The sequence below is a fragment of the Petromyzon marinus genome, unplaced genomic scaffold (genome assembly GCF_048934315.1).
Source record: "Petromyzon marinus isolate PM22_M1 ecotype Great Lakes invasive population unplaced genomic scaffold, UKy_Petmar_22M1.pri1.0 PM_G_Scaffold_24, whole genome shotgun sequence".
NCBI lineage: Eukaryota > Metazoa > Chordata > Hyperoartia > Petromyzontiformes > Petromyzontidae > Petromyzon > Petromyzon marinus.
Genome location: NW_027422806.1, coordinates 1,247,445 through 1,257,515, shown reverse-complemented (window position 1 = coordinate 1,257,515; position 10,071 = coordinate 1,247,445). Strand labels below are relative to the sequence as shown.

General features: G+C 54.1%; 1 long non-coding RNA gene across 1 annotated transcript; it reads left to right on the top strand.

The window, feature by feature from the left end:
- The first annotated feature begins 4,202 nt into the window (after positions 1-4,202).
- On the top strand, positions 4,203-9,497 carry LOC142913300 (uncharacterized). Its single transcript, XR_012934607.1, has 3 exons — positions 4,203-4,318; positions 5,153-5,238; positions 9,384-9,497. It is a non-coding gene; the product is annotated as an uncharacterized LOC142913300 (long non-coding RNA).
- The last annotated feature ends 574 nt before the right edge of the window (positions 9,498-10,071 follow it).

Genomic DNA, 10,071 nt, shown 5'->3' with positions numbered 1-10,071 from the left:
GACCAAATCCTCAATGATTGCAATGGGTATCGGGCACAGGAACTTTGGTGAACAAAGAAACTACATCGAAACTGACGAGTAAGTCACCTGGGGACAGTGAGATGTCTTTAATTGAAGATACCAGGTGATCTTCTTTGGTTCTTTCGGTAAAGTCGCGTAGAATGAGAATAAAATAATAAATTGATCAAATGAAATAACACAATAATATTCTCACGACGTTTCGGCCACAACACAAGCGGCCTTCATCAGGTGAAGGGACGAGACTGTCTGGTAGGACAGCGCTGGAGTGAAAGAGCCACGTTCAGATCACGACCTTTAAGCTGTGTGAGAGGAAACAAAGCGCCTTGACAGGTGAGCTGAGTTAAGTACAGAAGAGGTGGTCTTACCAGTGAATGGCTGCAAGGTCTCAGATATCGGGCCAGTTCGTAGGTGGGTGAGCCAATGGTGGAGACGATGGGACGGAGTGGTGTACCTTCTTTATGGATTTTTGGTAAGCCATATAATCTGGGTGGTCTAGCAGCAGAAGGTTTTAAGGAAAACCGTTTGGTCTGTTCAATTAATGAAGCTGAATCAGTGATGATGCTGTTCGTTTTTGTAACGAGGCTGTTGGTGGGATCTCTTTAAATTTTTTGTGTAGCTACCATCATTAAGTAGCTCCTGAATTGTTATTGTTCTATGTGATTTTGTCCATGATGACCGTGGCATTGCCCTTATCGGCTGAGAGGATCATGATATCATCTCTCTTTTTCAATTGAGATAACTCAAAACTCTCATCCTTACTGACATTGCTGACTGGCATCTTAGCGCTCTTGAGGGTTGCAGCGATCTCAGATCTCGTCGCGTCTGCAGCGACGTGCCCCCAAACCCTTAAGAGCGACATGGACCTGGGCAACGATATCATCCGCTGGTTTGTGGTGACTACAAAGTTTAACCGTTAGCCAAAGCCGGCTTCAGACCGTTGCAAATAGGGCTATTACTCAAGATTAATAACAACCTCGTCAACGTCAAACTTTTTAACGTGTTGATCTGACTTCTTCTTGGAAAGGAGGTTGAACTTGGAAATCAGGTTATCTTTACATTCAGCTGACACGTTATCTACATGTTCCCAATCAGACGTAGACATTTTATTTCCCCCCCGTCATTGTTAAGTGCGATTTCCAGAGTGTCTCGTCCGCGTGATCTAGTTCAGCGCGTAGCAGTCTAATTCTCTCTTAGATCAGGGGCCAAGCTATAGGCCCCTGAACAAGATTCGTTTGGCATTGGAAGACGTGATGTGTGGTGCCACCGGAGCGGGGCAGCTCGGCCTCCCCCCCCCCACGAACGCACGCACGCCCCCACTAAACACTCGCATGCGCCCCCCGTAGGGTCTCGAGGAGGGATCACGTGGTATGATGGGTTTCCACCCGAGAACTCCATTAGCAGGGATCACGTGGTACGATGAGTTTTCACCCGAGGACCCCGCTAGCAGGGATCACGTGGTACGATGGGTTTTCACCCGAGGACCCCGCTAGCAGGGATCACGTGGTACGATGGGTTTTCACCCGAGGACTCCACTAGTAGGGATCACGTGGTACGATGGGTTTTCACCCGAGGACCCCACTAGCAGGGATCACGTGGTACGATGGGTTTTCACCCGAGGACCCCGCTAGCGGGGACGTTCCACGGTTTCCCCGAACCAGGAAATTTTCCGAGCCCCCCCAGACAGGATTATGTGGCGCCCTCCCCCCACAAAAAAGGGGGGCATAGAGCTTAGAGCTTTACAGGCCGGCCGCGATGAAGCATACACAACACGTGGGGGTGGTGGGAACTTCATCCAGCACCCAGTGTCGGAGTAAACAGCGGGCTGGGAGGGTTAAAGCAATGGGCCGATAATAAGTAGACACAGAGAGACAATGGGGAGGGGGGTGGATGACGCGACCACCCCCTCCCCCCATTCCCAACGGCCAGAGCGCTCCTAACGGCCCCAAAGAGGATTCGATTGGATGCGCAGGATGACGTCACATGACCCGGGGGAGGGGGTGGGGGGGATTCGATTGGATGCACAGGATGACGTCATATGACCCGGGGGGGTGGGGGGCGGGGTTAAGGGGCTTGGGACATATATAAGGGTGGTGCAGGAGGGAGAATTTGTGGCAGAGTCCTTCTGGAGCGGCGGCGGCGGCGGGAGACAAGCTAGCCGTCCTCAGGGTCCGCGCTCGGGACGCCCGCAGGGTGGAGCTGAGAGCGATCGACGAGACAAAGTCCTCCAAGGCGAGAGAGAGAGAGAGAACATCTCCCTTGGCCCCGTCGGGCAGCAGCAGCAGCGGCCGCAGAGGTGAGCGGCGGACACGGACAAGGGAGGCCAGTTCGGTCGGCTCGGGCTTAGGCGGTAGACGCACTCTGAGACGGGTAGGTGAGAGAGGAGGAAGGGCTGCTGCTGGCTGGAGGGAGACATACACGGGAAATAAATCTTAGCGCAGACTGCTGACTTTGTGACGCGTGTGTGCGTGTGTGTGTGAAGAGCGGTTACGGCCTTCATAGGTGCTGCTCGCTAACAGCACTTGCCCCTACAGTCTGTTAAGGCTATATGGGGGCTCTTTGTGAAGAGCGGTGAGACAGCGATCGGCGTACCACGCTGTGTGTGTGTGGGTGGTTTAATCAGCATAGGCACCCATAAATAAATAATTAAACAGAGGGACGTTTGACCTTCACCGCGAGCGAGCGCGCAGAGATTAATTAATTAATTGCTTACCCAGCGCGCGCAGAGATTAATTAATTAATTGCTTACCGAGCGCGCCCCGCGCATTAAACAACCCTACTGCGGCTGCCCGCACCCACGCGCGTGGGGCGGGGGGGTCACGTGGGTGGGGGAGGGCCGTCCAGCGCCCGTTGGCTGTTGACACAACGGCTTCGTATAAATAAATAATTAACTCTGAGCAGCCGCCAGCGGCGAGTGGGGGGGTGGTGGAGGGGTGCTGACGTCACACCCCACCCGCTCGCGGGGGAGTGAGGAGGGGGAGATCAGCCCCCCCCCCCACCTAGTGGTGAGTGTGGAGGGGGGCATTAGCCCCCCACAGATGGAACCAGGGGGGTCGGTGTGTAAATGAGATCGGCGTTCCCTTTGAGAATGGCTCACATCTCTTCAGGACATGCGAGCGACTCGATCGGGATGGGCTTTCTTGTGCTCGGGAGTTTGTTAAAAGATCTTCACGGCGACGTGGAGACGCTCCCCGTAGAGGCTTCACAGCTCTTGGGATTCTCCTCTTGCAAGCTGAACACAACAGCAGCCTCCATCTGTCACGCACCGGGGCTGTGGGCGGGGCTGTGGGTGGGGGAGGAGCCTGTGAGGGGCGGGGCTTTGTGGGGTAGTGAGTGTGTGTGGAGTGTGACCTCTGTGGAGGAGTAGGCTCGTGAAGGACGCTGCTGCTGCTGGGTAGTTGGAGGCAGTCGCCCTCCAACAACAACGAAGGGTGGAGGAGCGACGCTCACAACAACGAGCGGAGCGCCAGCTGGATAAAGCACAGCAGGTTGGCACAGTAGGGGGCACAGGTGGTGCATCAGCCACTCATCTCGGTCACCCGTGGCACCTGCTGGGTCTGCCCCGTGACCTCCTGCCAGCGGGCGTTCGACACTTCACGTGACTGCCTCAATGTGCACCTAGCCTGGCACAAGCGTCGTGGTGACGTCACGTTGTGTAGTGTGAGACAGGGGGTGTGGTGTGAGGCTGTGTGTGTAGTGTGAGGCTGTGTGTGGTGTGAGGCTGTGTGTAGTGTGAGGCTGTGTGTGTAGTGTAAGGCTGTGTGTGTAGTGTGAGGCTGTGTGTGGTGTGAGGCTGTGTGTGTAGTGTGAGGCTGTGTGTGTGTAGTGTGAGGCTGTGTGTGTTTAGTGTGAGGCTGTGTGTGTACTGTGAGGCTGTGTGTGGTGTGAGGCTGTGTGTAGTGTGAGGCTGTGTGTGGTGTGAGGCTGTGTGTGGTGTGAGGCTGTGTGTGTAGTGTGAGGCTGTGTGTTGCCCTGGCTTGCCCTGGCTTGCCCCGGCAACGTCACGTGGTGTGCCTCGTCACTGCTGCTGCTGCTGCCACCACAACACGCTTAGGGCTTTAAGGCTTTTCTGTTTATTATTAATCTGTCATTTTCCATGATTAGTCTGTGGTTTTCATTATTAATCTGTCATTGTTCATTATGAGTCTGTCATTAATCTGTCATTTTTCATTATTAACCTAATTTGTGTGTATTATTAATCTGTCATTTTTCATTATTAACCTAATTTTTGTTTATTATTAATCTGTCATTTTACGACGGCAAAAACGTGGTAGTCACGGCGACATTTGTCATCAGTGTTGTGAGTAGCCCGCAGTGAGAGCACGACTACACACACACAGACATACACAGACACACAGGTTGTGTGTCTGTGTGTGTGTGGGGTGAGGTTGCACAAGAGACACACACACAGACACACAGAGACACACACACAGACACACAGGTTGTGTGTCTGTGTGTGTGTGGGGTGAGGTTGCACAAGAGACACACACACAGACACAGGTTGTGTGTGTGGGGTGAGGTTGCACAAGAGACACACACACACACAGACACACACAGAGACACACACAGACACACAGGTTGTGTGTGTGTGTGGGGTAAGGTTGCACCACAGACACACACAGAGAGACACAAACCCACACAGACACACAGAGGTGGTTGTGTGTGTGGGGTGAGGTTGCACCAGAGACACATACACACAGACACACACAGACAAACACACAGACACACAGAGAGACACACACACAGACACACAGAGGTTGTTGTGTGTGGGGTGAGGTTGCACCAGAGACACACACACAGACACACACACAGACACACACACAGACACACACACAGACACACAGAGAGACACACACACAGACACACAGAGGTTGTTGTGTGTATGTTTGGGGTAAGGTTGCACCAAAGACACACACAGACACACACACACAGAGACACAGGTTGTTGTGTGTGTGTGTCTGTGTGTGTGTCTGTGTGTATCTGTGTTTGTGTATCTGTGTGTGTGTCTGTGTGTGTGTGTCTGTGTGTGTGTCTGTGTGTGTGTGTCTCTGTGTGTGTGTGTGTGTCTGTGTGTGTGTGTATGTGTGTGTGTCTCTGTGTGTCTGTATGTGTCTGTCTCTGTGTGTGTGTTAAGGTTGCACCATGTCGAGCCCATTGAAGCTGATCGTGAGCGCCGATTCCAACCGTGGGGGGCGGCGCTACATGGAGAACATCACAGAGGTGGGCGGAGTCTCTGTGTGTGTGTGTCTGTGTGTCTGTGTGTGTGTCTGTGTGTCTCTGTGTGTCTGTGTGTGTCTGTGTGTGTCTCTGTGTGTGTGTGTCTGTGTGTGTGTCTCTGTGTGCCGGACGGGCAACTCTGTCGTGGACAGCGCTGTGGGGGGAGATCCAATTTTGATTGGCTCCTCCCCTCATGGCATATGTGTCCACCACAGGGGCTAAACGGGGGCTCTGGACGGGTGCGAGGGGCTGGTAACCCCTCCACCTTCAATTAATTACCACGAAACCACGAATTAAACTGAAATATGTAACTAATAAGCTTGTGCCGGAGGCCCCGGGGGGCCAGGCGTCTATGACGTCTCCTGGCCAAACCCCAATTGGCGGAGCCAGGAGATTGAATACCTACCCTCGGGGCTACTCCAGAAACAATGAAAAGCCACTACGGGTGGCCACGTGGAATGTTCGAACGCTCACTGCAGATGAGAGGCTGCCACTCCTCTGTCGGAAGCTGGACCGGTACCGCCTGGATCTATATGGCATTCAGGAGGTCCGGTGGACCGGCTCTGGCTCCTGCCACCATGAGGGGTGGACAGTCCTCTACTCGGGGCAGCAGACTGCCAAACAACAGGGTGTGGCTCTTCTTTTGAACAAAAGAATGAAGGGGGCGTGGGAGCGTGGCGGTGAGGTGTGGGAAGCTGTAAGCCCCAGGCTACTTTGGGCTCGCCTTCCCATCAACCGGAGGCAAGGAATGGTGGTCGTGGTTACTTATGCCCCCACCGAAGATGAACATCCGTGGAGGGATGCAGGCAAAGCCGATGAGTCAGATGCCTTCTATGACATCCTGTCACAGGTGCTGGCTAAAGTGGCCCCTCGGGATAGAGTCATCATGTTGGGTGACTTCAATGCCCGAGTTGGTCATGATACTGGCACCTGGTCTGGAGTGATTGGAGGGCATGGGCCAGATCAGCTCAATAACAACGGTAGGAGGCTGCTAGATTTTTGTGCAGCCCATGGGCTTGTAATTACCAACACGCTGTTCCGGCATCGGCGCATCCACACAACATCATGGATGCATGCCGGGTCCAAGCAAGAACATCTGCTGGACTACATAGTGACGGACCAGCGAATGCGAGCCCATGTCCTTGACACCAGGACCTACCGTGGAGCTGATCTGCCCTCTGACCATCGACTAGTCATCTGTAAGATGCGCCTGCCATTCTTCCACTCCGGTGGTGGGTGTACACACAGGACCCCATTCCAACATAAAGTGGCCTGGTCTCAGTTATCTGATGAAAGTTGCAAGCGAGAATTTCATCATCGCTTGCGGCTGGGATTGGCATCGTCCCCGACTCCTCCTGATGTCGAGGGTAAATGGGCGAGGTTTAGGACTGTGACTCATGCAGCTGCAATGGCTGCTTTGGGTACGCGGTCCAGACCTCCCCAGAGACCCTGGCTGACAGAGGAGGTGTTCAGGATGGTTGAGAAAAAGCGACAGGCCCACTATCATCGGCTACAGAATCCCACGTCAGAGAATGAGGAGGCTTACCGCAGCCTTCGCTCGGAGGTTCGGAGAGCCGTGAGGCGCTGCAAGGATGGGTGGTGGTCGCGGGTTGCTGAGGAGATGGAGTCTGCCTCAGTGGCCCGTGATCACAAATCTCTATTTAACTCCATCAAAAAAGTAACCTGCAGCGCCACACCTATTACCATCATTAGGGGAAAAAACGGTGATCCAATCTCCGACCCCCAGGAACAGGTTCGCAGATTTGCTGAGCATTTCTGTGAGGTCCTGGGGGAGGGAAAATCCCTCAGCCAGGAAAACATCGTGGCACAAAGTGAGGATGACCCTGCTGAGGCTGCGGTGCCTCAAATATTGGAAGAAGTCACCCCCTGTGAGTGGCTGGCTGAGGTGCCATCTGCTGAGGAAATATTGAAGGCGATCCGGAGTCTGAGACCAGGAAAGGCAGCGGGCAGAGATGATCTCCCAAGCGAAATGCTGAGGGAGGGTGGCGTTTGTGCACAGACTGCCCTATATGACATCATAACAACAGTCTGGACCACTGGACGGGTTCCGCAGGATTGGAAGATGCCCTGGTGGTCCCCCTTTTTAAGAAGGGGGACCGCACAGACTGTAACAACTACAGGGCCATCTCACTCCTCAGTGTGCCGGGAAAGGTCCTGGCAAGGATTATTCAGCATCGCCTTGCCAGGCACGCTGAGGAGAGGCTTGCGGAGCCCCAATGCGGTTTCAGGAAAGGGCGGTCCTGCACAGATGCCATATTTTCTGTCCGTCTGCTACAGCAGAGCTGTAGGGAATTCCAACAAGACCTACATCTCTGCTTTATTGACCTGGTCAAGGCCTATGATACCATCAGTAGGCCTGGGCTCTGGGTCGTTCTTCGTGCTTTTGGAGTACCTGACCCTCTGCTCACGATCATTAAGGACCTTCATGATGGTGAGCGGGCCCGGGTAAAACTGCGTGGCCGGGAGTCAGAGCCATTCCCTGTACACCTTGGGGTGCGACAGGGATGTCCTCTGGCTCCCACATTATTTAACATCTATTTTGACCACGTAGTTCGTGAAGCCTTCAATAGCTGTACCGGGGGAATCTCCATATGGTACAGATATAATGGGAGGCTAATCGATGCCCGGGTGCGGTCAAGGGATGGCTCCCTATTGCTCAACCACGTTATGTATGCTGATGATTTGGTAATAGCTGCTCAGTCAGAGGAGGAGTTGGTGACGCTGCTGCTGAGACTGGAGCGTGCCACTAAGAGGTGTGGCCTTACCATCAGCCCCACCAAAACTAAGCACCTGCCTGGGTATTTTGTACCATCGGACACTCCACCCCCACAACTCCCAATCGGTGATGGGGCAGTTGTGGAGATAGTGGAGAGTTTCCCATACCTGGGCAGTGTGCTTATGACTGGCTCCAGTTTAATAGCAGAGGTCTCACTCCGAATCAGTCGAGCGGCAATATCTTTTCATCGGTTGCGTAACGCTGTGTGGAAGCTACCTGGTCTGTCGCTCCGCACTAAGCTTCAGATCTTCTCGGCCACGGTCATTCCCTCCCTTCTCTACGCTTGTGAAACGTGGACCCCACTAGTGGAACATCTTCGCCGGTTAGAAACATTTAGGCTGGCCTGCCTACGATCCATCCTGGGTTTAACCAGACTGGATTGTGTGAGGAGCTCACAAATCCTTGAAAGATCTGGGCAGGGTCCCATCGGTGAGCTCCTCCGGCAGGCAAGGCTGCGATGGCTGGGTCATGTAGCCCGCATGCCCAGCCACCGCATGCCGAAACAGCTTTTGTTTGGCCGGATTGAGGGGGCTAAGCGGGCGCGGCACGGGCTAGAGAAGAGATAGAGTGATGTGGTACAGGAGGACGTGGAGCTGAGTGGACTTGCCGATGACTGGTACCAGCGGTGTCAAGATCGGCCTCTGTGGAGGAGGCTCGTGAAGGATGCTACTGGGCAGTTGGAGGCAGTCGCCCTCCAACAACAACGGAGGGCGGAGGAGCGACGCTCAGAACAAAGAGCGGAGCGCCGGGTGGCTAAAGCACAGCAGGTTGGCACAGTAGGGGCACAGGTGGTGCATCAGCCAGTCATCTCAGTCAGTCGACCCGTGGCACCTGGGTCTGCCCAGTGACCTCCTGCCAGCGGGCGTTCGACACTTCACGTGGCCTCACGGTGCACATAGCCTGGCACAAGCGTCGTGGTGACGTCACCGCCACTTAGTGGCGAATGGCGGTTGTTGTTGTTGTTGCTGTGTGTGTATGTGTGTGTGTCTGTGTGTGTCTGTGTGTATGTGTGTATGTGTGTGTGTGTCTGTGTGTGTCTGTGTGTATGTGTGTATGTGTGTGTGTGTCTGTGTGTGTCTGTGTGTGTGTCTGTCTCACGGCCAACACCAGTGACGATTATCTGAACCGGTCCCGGGCCTCCCCTAGGTCGACTCAGCCTCAAATGAGTACCTGGTGCGGTGTGTAAACATTGCCACTAGGGAGACAAAGGCGGTCGGGCGTGGTGCTGGCCACCCACCCCCTCGTGTACCGTTCCGGCCTTCATAGGTGGTGCTGCTACTTGCTAACAACACTTGCCCCAACAGTCTGTTAAGGCTACACGGGGGATCTTTGTCTTTGTATCACCACCCAGGAGTCACGGAGCTTTTGAGGCTCCGAGCCACGTGGGAATCCACAACAGCGTGAGGCGGTGCCACTCACAGGTGAGACTCGGGGATATGTGATTTCTAATCGATAGCCATCCGTCGGTTAACCCATTGCACCTGCTGAGTCTGTCACGCGACTTCCTCCTTCCAGCGAGCCTTTGATGCTTCACGTGGCCTCAAAGTGTACACAGTGTGTACGTATACACAATAATGTCCACGTTGTTGTTGCTGAGTTCACGCACTCAAGGGAGGGGGCAATGGAAAATGAATCTGAATCAACTTAAACTCCATCCCCATGACCTCATGAAGTGCCAGCGGGAGGTGTACCCCGCTAGTGACGTCATGTCACCAAACCCCCGTCCACCGCGCCCTTGAGCGTGACGTCACCTCCGCTTGGGTCACTGCCGATATCAATCCAGTGCCAATCCTTATTTGGGCAAAGCTACGCCCAGTGACTGGCGGTACATTAACATAATGTATTCGTTGAAACCGTCGAGAGTTTATTGCGACGGGTTCAGCAGCCACGCCCCATCCCTCGACATATGGGCCGGACTCATTAACATAATTTATTCAGTTACAGCCGCTCATTGTGGGAGGGGCGCGTCTCTTAACCCGGAAGTGACGTCATGTTACCAGCTTACCCGCGTGACGTCAGGAGGCTGCCGATCCACGCTT